Here is a 9,842-nt window from a genome sequence, read left to right on the forward strand (position 1 = left end):
AGCATGACTCTGAGACGGGGGCGAGCCTGCCGTCTGGTGTTCTTGGCCTGGCATAGGGTCTGGCTGACCACAAGAACCAACTGTGTATGGTGGCTGCTAAAAACCTTTTAAAATAAAGGAGGCAATTACTATCTTTACGTTGTTTTTGTCTGTTTACATCTGCAGGAAGTCGGAGGCTCTGGCTTGTCAGGTTAAAGTTGGTCAGGATGGCTCAATTAAAGCTTTCCCTTGAGCAATGTGAAATTCACAGAATGTTGGAGGAACTATTGTAGATTAAGGGACACTACAGAGTCATGAAAACCAAATGTACTGTGTGTTTTGAGCCTAGATTGGGAAAAAATGGTTACAAACAGGAACTGTATATAGTTTATTATATTCCTAAGTGTATTCAACCACTGTTAATATTTTCTTTTAAAATTATTGTTATTATTATTATTATTAGTGCCAGGAATCAAACTCAGGACCTTGCACTTACTAGGCAGGCACTTGTGCCGCTGAGCTAGATTCCCAGTCCCCTAAAATTAATTTTTAACTGGTACATAAAACCAGACATTGTACATATTCATGAAGCATCCTGTGATGTTTCCATAATGTACACATTGCTTAATGTTTGTATCAGATTACTGTTAATTTTCTTAACTGAGATGATTATATTGTGATTTTAAAGACAATGTTTTATTCTTAAGATACACATATTGGAATAATTAAGCATGAGATGGCATAATGTTAGCAACTTTCAAATGGTTCAGAAAAAGATATATGTTTTTGCTACATGGAAATAAAATCTAGGTGGAGGGCATATAGGTGATCAGTTTACTAGTTTACTTCAAACTTTTAGTAGGGTTGAACTTTTTTTTTTTTTTTTTGGTCTTTTTTGAGACTGGGTCTCGCTATGCAGTTCAGGCTGGACTTGAGCTCACTTTGTAGCCCAGGCAAGACTTGAACTCACAACAATCCTCTTGCCTCAGCCTCCTGAGTACTGGGATTACAGGCGTGCACCACCATGCCTTGCGATTTGAACATTTTTAAAGAGAAAATTTTATCTTGAGAAAGAAGAGACATTTTTGGCTTGTAGAAATGAAGCTGCTTCTATGAGGAACTGTCTCAGAGAGAAAGGGAAGGCCTTACATTGTGTTCAGAGAGCAGAGGTGGAGTCCAGGCATGTGGCAAATCAAAAGGTAGATTTTAGCTTCAAAGAAGGAAAACTGGGCCATAAGACTCTGACTCTTCAGCTATAACCTGCTCCAGTAGCAAAAAAGACATAATTTTATTTTTATTTTACATTCTTAGATATCTTTTTTAAATTAGTGCATGTTTATAATATAAAACTGTAGCGATGCTTGGTTTGGAGAATTGGTACATGCATAGAACATATCTTATCATTTTCAATCCCCTTTGAGATTCTCTCCTTCCATCTCCTTCTCCATCTTCAAGAACCTACATTTAGTTTCCTACTGTCATTTCTTTAAATAATTATTACATTTTAGGTTTCTCATACATAACATAGTTAACTTTCTGAGTTTTGCTTATTTCTCATAGCATGATGGCCTCAATTTCCATCTATTTTCCTGAGAATGACATGACTTCATTTGACTTTATAACTGAAAATTATTCCACTGTGTGTCTCTACCATAATTTGTTTATTCATTCATCTGTTCACAGGCACCTAGGCTGTTTCCAAAGTTTAGATATCATAACTTTTGCTGCTATAAACACATAGGTACACATGTATCACTATAGTATGATGTTTTCAATTCTTTCAGAAGTATATTCAGGAGAAGTATAGCTGGGTAAATGACATTTCTCTTTTTGGCTTTTTAAGGAATGTCCACAAAGATTTCCATAGTGATTTACTTGTTCATATTCCCAGCAGTGTAAGAGGGTTTCTTTATCCCCTGCATCCCAGCCAGCATTTATTATTTTTCATGTTCATGATGCTAGGCATTCTGACTAGGGGAAGAGAATCTCACAGTTGTTTCAATTTGCATTTTCCTATTGGCTAAAGATGTTTAACATTTTTCATATACTTATTATTTCTACTTCTATTAAAACCTGTTTATTGTTTGTTTACTCATTTTTCCCTCATTCATTTTTGAGTTCTTTGTTTAGTTTTTTATATATTCTTCCTATTAGTCCTCCATGAGATGAGTAGCTAGCAAACATTTTTTCCCATTCTGTAGCTGTCTCTTCACTTTATTGCTGGATTCCTTTGCTGTGCAGAAGCATTTTCATTTGATGTAATCCCATTCACTGATTCTTGATATTATTTCCTGTGCTATTGACATTCTGTTTAGGAAGTCTTTGCCTCTGCCTATGGCTTCAAGAATTTCACCTGTTATCTTTCAGCAATTTTAAACTTTCTATTTTTATATCTAGGTCTTTGACTCATTTTGATTTTTTACTACAGGTGAGAGATAGGGATGTAGTTTCAATCTTTTGCAAGTGGATAGCCAGTTTCCCCAACACCACTTGTTAAAGACATGAAACTTTTGTGCAATGTATATCAGTGGCCCCTTTGTCAAAAATCAGGTGACTGTAGGGTTGTTTCTGTGTCTTCTATTCCGTTGGTCTACATTTCCCTTTTTATGTCAGCTTTTGCTACTATAGGTTTGTAATATAACTTGAAATCTGGCATTATAATACCTCCAGTTTTGCTTTTTTTGCTCAGAGTTGCTTTGCCTATTCTGGGTCATTTCTGATTACATATGAATTTTAGGATTCTTTTTCTAGATTTGTAAAAAGTACAGTTTGTATTTTAATAGAGATTGTACTAAATCTGTAGGTCACTTTTGGTAACACGGCCATTTTAACAGTATTAATTCTGCTGATCCAAGATCAAAGCATATATTCCATCTCCTTTCTTCAGAAGTCTGTAATTTTCAATACAGAGATTTTTTCATCACCTTTGTTAGATTGACCTCTAGGTATTTAATTTTTTTTGAAGCTATTGTGATTGGAATTGTTTTACTGACTTTTCATTGGGTTCATTTCATACAGAAATGCTACGGATATTTGTGTGTTGATTCTGTAGCCTGAGAAGATATAATTTTAAAGGTCAGAATGCATTTACTATTAAATATGATCTTTGTATTTGGGAAGAGAAATGCTAGGGATCTCACTGAGTGCCTCACACATGGAAAGTGATCTACCATGGAGACACACTTCCAGCCCATTTTTATTTTATTTTAACATAAGGTATTGCTACATTTCCCAGGCTGGCTTTGAACTTGTGATCCTCCTGTTTCTGTCTCCCAATTAGCTAGGATTACTGGCATGTACCACCATGCCCAATGTGATCTTTGGGCTTTTGCTGCCCAAAAATGACTAGCAAAAGAAGTGAGTGGATGTTTGACAAGATATTCTGAGTAAAGCCAGATGACTAATGTTATAGTCGCTTTAGTGAAGTGGGATGAGGTGGCCACTTAACTCCTCACCATTTCAATATCATAGAAAGCTTCTGCAGTACAAAGGAGCATTCAAATAGAATATGCACTTCTATTCTGTCAAACGGCCCAGCCAAAGGAAAAATAAATCAATGCTGGTATTGCCAAAATTCAAATCCATTAATACATATTTTGAATTAGTATTAAAAGTTAGATTAGTAAAAGCAAGTTCTTAAAATATTTTTTTCTGATGAAATCTAACACTTATTTTCTCTAAGTCTTCTCTAAAAGATAAAGCTAGTGTTGCCTCACAAGACTATGCACTGGGGCTAGGTAAGTTTAATTTTTCAGTGCCAAGAACACTCTAAGTCAAGATGTATCACAACGAGCATACTCAGGCATGTCAAATTTTAACTCTGATATGAATTAATTATCCAATTTTTATTTATAGACACTGCATAATTTTTTAAAAGTTTTACACAGGCATATTAAAAATTCAGAGAAAGCAGGGTACCAGAAAGGAGGTGAACACACACACACACACACACACACACACACACACACAATCACCCTCTGAAAGTTTGTTTCACTCCTGTATTAAAGGCTTGCAGCAAAGTTGTTTGGAGAATTCAATTAGTAAAATTTTACTTTAATGAAGAAATCAGTTGTTTAAGAGCTTTAAAAATGTTTTTCTACATTTTATAATGCCCCACATTTTCTTTCAAGCTCAGTTTTTCAGGACTGGGATCTCAAGTACAATGCTCCCTACTCTCCCCAAAGCTGCTTCCCACAGCTCATCTCCCCACAGGCTTGATTTTTCACAGCCCTAACTCCAGAATTACAACTTTGAGCCTCTGGTTCCTCATTAATTTTTTTTTCTCACTTTAACTGGCTTATGAAAATTTCACTGGGATTCTCGTTAATCAGCATTTTGTTTCACACTTTCGACATTAGTTCTGTTGTGCACTATTACATGCTTTGCTGCAACAATTTTCTTTGGAGTACCTGTGGTCATGCTTTGCTTAGAATGAGTTACAGATTTTGTATGTTTGGATTTTATGTTTTTTTGACTCTACACAAGAAACAACAGTTGACTGGCTGCCTCCATCATTCTAAAGGTTTGTGGTTCCTGAACCTCCATTTTAATACTTTCAATAATATTCAACTGTATTAAATTTGGTCAGGTACATCACAAACAGCATTTTCTAAAATATTATCTTCTGGTTCAAAGGCATTTGTATCAACCACCTCTAATTTTGATGTATTAAACTCAGTGCTCTTTAACTGTGCCAATAGACTGTGTCTTCACAATAGTACAATAGCTCCATTTTATTTCTTTGAAGAAAGTTCTCAGCTTTATCAACATCCGTGATATTCACTTCCAAATTACATTCAGTCGCCGCATCCACCGAGCTAGATAAACCTACAAGATGCTTTTCTGTGCCATCTGCATTTATACAAGCAATATCACCAGAAATACCAGAAGATTCAGGTTCCCCCAAAATTTGGACATCTTCATGGGATGATTTTACTAACTTCTCTGATTCTTGTTCAGATCCTTCATTTGCTCTCCTTTCTTTAATGGTCTTCATGTATTTTACCTGAAATGGAATCATTCTGTTCATCTTCCCCTTTATCTCAAAACTTAACAATGGGTTTCTATGTCTTAATTTTACATTCCATCAGAGCTTCATTTTTCTTTTCTTCAGTAAGAACACAAGTCTCTGAAAGAAGTGGACAATTTAACTCAAGAGAGAGCATACTGGCATCTCCCAGATTATTACACTTATGCTTGGAATCCAATCCAGCATCAACCTTCATATCAGGGCAAGATGACACTGAATTGACTTGAAGTCACTGATACTTGCGGCACCCCTTCAATTTGTCTAGTACGCCGGTTTCTCCTTCTGGTACTCAGGTTACAGTGATGTACAATCTTCCTCTTTAACCTGATATCTTTCTGGTTGTTTCACCCATGCCTTAGGGGCAGATACAGTCTTCCCTGATGTTTTTTTGTGTGTGTGTTGAACAGTGCGGCATTTGAACGCTTGGCAATTCTGCTTTGATGCAAACTTTTTGTTTTTCTTCTACCATTAAACGAGGTTATTTTCTTGGTGATCTCTCTGAGTTTTCCTTTACTTTGTCCCTCACATTTCTGTTAGGTAAAATCAATTCTTCATCCGTGGTATCATTTCCACTTTAGCCTTCATCCATAACATCCTCAAGACCACCAACTCAAGGGTTATTGTGAGAATCGAGTTGAATTATGACAACTCATTCTAAGCTTTAGAGCACTATACAAATGTTAACTAGCTTCATTTTAGGGGTTAGAAGGAACCTCAATAAATTATCTAGTCCGTGTCTCTATCCAAGTAGACGTTCATTTAAAAAGTGCTCAGCAACATAGTGGTCTAGCCTATTGAACAAGACATCTGGAAATTGGGATCACTGCTATCCAAAACAGGCAAACAGAACCTACTTGCGGATACTAGCATAGGATCCTTATCGCTGGGCATGTTCTTCAGTGTGTCCTCCAACATCTTGACTTGCACTAAAATCCTCACAGACTTCATTCTCCAGGTTGCTAGAGACAGGGCGTCTTCTAAGTGTTTAGCAGGAATTAAATGATTAAAGGTATTAACTATATCCACAAAGACCTCTGTGTGCGAGATCGCTCCCACATGCAGCCAGAGAAAGATGGCGGCCCCGGCGGCGGAGGGGGCGGGGCCGGCAGGCCGCAGCGCGTTCTCGCAGGACGTCTGCGTCGCCGCCACAGCCTGGGTTCCCCAGGCGCGCTGGCCTCGTGGGCGCGGGCGCAGCCGGAGCCGGGACCCCGCTGCCAGCGGCGCGGGGGCGGGGTGTTAGGTGACCGCGCTGTTTGCCCTTCGAGCCTGCAACGCTGTCTCAATTTCATTTTTTGATTGTTTGTTGCTAAGTTATAGAAATGAAATTACCACAATGAGATATCACCTCATCTCAGTAGAAATGTTGTCAAAGCACTTGAGATAATAGGTGCTGGAAGGGGGTGTAGAAAAAACCTTTGTACACTGTCGGTGGGAATGGACATTAATGCAGCCATTATCAAAAGCAGTACAAAATTCCTCAAAATAAATAAAGATAGAACTACCATATGGGGCTTCAGCAATTCCACTACAGGGTATATATCCAAGGGCAATAAAATTGGTCTGTGGAACAGACATCTACACTTCATGTTCCGTGCGGCACTATTCACAAGAGCTGAGAAATGGGAGCAAGCGCCCATCCGTGATGAGTAGATGAGGAAGCTGTGACAGACCTGTATACACAATGGGGTACTCTTCTGCCGTAAAGCAGAATTAAATTCTGCCATTAGCAGCAACATGGAAAGAACTCAAAGTTTTTATGGCAAGTGCAATAAGCCAGGCACAGAAAGACAAATGTGTAATCTAAAAAAGTTGAGCTCGAAGAAGTTGAGAGTGTAATGGGGCTACCAGAGCCCAGGGAGAGCGAGTTGGAGAATGGAATGGGAATGGTTGCTCGTGGGTACTAATTTATTGTTAGGAGCAAGCAGTTGGGGGGTGCTGCTGCACAGTAGGACCGTACATAATGATAATGTATTATATATTTCACAAAGCTAAAAGAAGGGATTTTGGAAGTTTTCACCATGAAGAAATGATAAATGTTCGAGGAGTTTGATATGTTTAACCTGATTTAAACATCACACGATGTATTCATGTATTGAAATATTATATGGTACCCCATTAATATACACTATTTTTATGTTTTTATGTATCTATTAAAAATTAAGTTTAAAAATTGATTTTTGTATATTGACCAAGCATATTATGACTTTGCTAACTTACATTGTAAATTCTAGTAGGTTTTTTTAAAAAATTTGCAAGTAAAACTTACTTTTTCCTTTCCAATCTTTTTGTCTTTACTAATATCTTTTTATCTTATTGGCTAGAATCCTCCAAAACAATGTTGAATACAAATAATCAGAATGACATATTTGTTTTGTTCGTAATAGTAGAGGGAAAGCATTCAGTCTTCACCATTAAGTATAGTATTAATTGCTGTTTTTTCACAGTTGCTGGGCTGGGGATTTAGCTCAGCCGCACAGCGCCTGCCTGGCAAGCGCGAGGTTGTGAGTTCGATTTCTGGTACCAGAAAAAAAACAAAAAAACCATAAAAAATGAAAGAAAGTTTCCCATTCACAGATGCTCCCTATCAGGTCAAGGAAGTTTGGTGACATTGTTTTTCCTCCATCATGATAATAATATGGGTTTTGTCCATAATTCTATTAATATAGTACATTACATTAATTGATTTTCAAATGCCAAAAAACCTTTGCTTTCTGGGATAAATCCACTTGGTCACAAATTATAATCACATTTATGGTGTGTGGACACACTTCTAATGTTTTGTTGTTTTTCCACGTATAAGCATGAGGCATACTGGCCTATAATTTTGTTTCCTTATGCTGTTTTCGAGTATGTATCATTCTTTGAGTTGGAAACAATATTGAGCCTGCACCCTGAAGTCAGCAATACAACAGTGTATAATGTAGATATGGTTCCTACCCTCATATACAATTACAGTGATGATAAACACTATGAAGAACTAAATATTCCTTTGTGATTTTTTTTTTCTTTCTTTTTTTTTTTTTTTTTTTTTTGAGACAGGGTCTCACTGTGCAGTTCAGGCTGGCCTTGAGGTTACTTTATAGCCCAGGCTGGTCTTGAATTCACAGTGATCCTCCTGCCTCAGCCTCCGGAGTGCTGGGATTACAGATGTGCGCCACCACGCCCGGCCATATGTGATTTTAAAAGTGGTACAGTCAGGTAGAGAGAAGAGAATATATTTAAAGGAATAGTAAGGAACCCTCCTTCAAAGCCATTTAAGCCCAAACCCAGAGGATGAAGCAGCTGGAAAAGGGAGAGGGATATGGGAATGACAATAAGAGCAAGAGCACCAGGCAGGAAACACGCTGAGATGGAGGCACTGGAAGAGATGTGCTTGGGGTGCATAAGTAACCATCAGAGGGACTACAAAGGAAGTAACTTCACTAAGGACATTTTGAGGCACTTCCCATAACACTGTATTCTGAGTGTTATGGGAATCCATCAGTGGGTTCAATATAAAAGTGTAGTCGGCAGAGTAGGCTTAATTATTTTCATTTTATGGATTATGTTACCGAAGCTCAGAGATGTTGATTCATTCAAGATACACAGTAAGTGGCAGAAAACAAAGATAATTCAACTCTTAATGCAATATTCTTTGAACTTGATATTTTGATTGTTCATCTTTATGGTGAACTCTACCAGATGCTGGGAACTCAAACTCACATTTGTCACATTTGCTACTTCTGACTCATTAGCATAACAAATACATACAGGAGAGGCTGAAATCTGCTGATAAGGAGGAGTGGCATCATCTTGAGGATTTCATCTAACTATTCTGCCACAGTAGTAGAGAACTAAGTATTTTTCAGGAAGAGACATAGGTGAATGAAAGAAGTAATCTTTATAACAATTAATACTAAAATATGACTTTACCTTTAATGGTAAAATCAATTTTGATATAATTGTTTAAGATTTTATTCTTCACAAAGGCAATCTAGTATCAACGTACGAAAACAAGTTTTTGAGCATTGCAGGTATAACTGCAACTAGGTTGTATGTGTTTATGGGAAAGGATGGGAGGTAGATGGGGACAAGATTTTGGAAGATGGATTTAAAAATAAGTTTCAGGACACAAGAAGAGAAAAAGTAGATTTTATACTGAGGGAATTTGTCATCTCAGCCCTTGGGAGGCTGAGTTAGGATTGCCATGACTTCAAGTCGAGTGGGCTACATAGTGAGACCCTGTCTCAAAACAGAAACAATAACAAAACCAAAAACCAAAAAAATATGGTGACAGAAGGTCAAAACAATGAGGTTTAGGCTGGGAATATAGCTCAGTGACACAGCACCTGCCTGGCAAATGCAAGGTCCTGAGTTCGATTCTCAGTACAAAAAAAAAAGAAAAATGAGGTTCAAGGGATGCTTCCATCAATGTAATGTGTCAACGTGGACAAGTTTTCTGGTTTCTGCTTCCTCATCTGTGAAGTGGGAATTTTAAACTATTTGGTCTCTAAATTCTCCTAGAGGTCCAACATGTCATAATTCTAGAACACTTGAGCTCATTTTTCTGATTTATGTATTCAAACTATGTAGTTAAGTCTAACTCATCAAATAATACAAGGAACTCAGCAATCATTTGGCAATTTTAAGTATAACTAGCCTAAGTAAATGGCAGTCAGAACAATTTATTGAATGTATCAAGTTGCCACTAAAGCATGCTCAGGTTCTGATGTTCCTGTACTTTGTCTAAATATTAAATTTCCATTAAATGAAACTTCAAGCCTTCAATATGATTATTCCTCTTTTTGCAGAGTCATTCCAACCTCTGTAACTCTCTGCATTCGTGGAGAACTGA

At 37.4% G+C, this 9,842-nt stretch overlaps 1 pseudogene; it reads right to left on the minus strand.

Moving 5' to 3' along the window:
* Nucleotides 1-4,062: 4,062 nt before the first annotated feature.
* On the minus strand, nucleotides 4,063-6,081 carry LOC106147027 (annotated as a pseudogene).
* Nucleotides 6,082-9,842: the final 3,761 nt, after the last annotated feature.

This window comes from Chinchilla lanigera, unplaced genomic scaffold, assembly GCF_000276665.1.
Source record: "Chinchilla lanigera isolate Chin_1 unplaced genomic scaffold, ChiLan1.0 scaffold00111, whole genome shotgun sequence".
Lineage (NCBI taxonomy): Eukaryota > Metazoa > Chordata > Mammalia > Rodentia > Chinchillidae > Chinchilla > Chinchilla lanigera.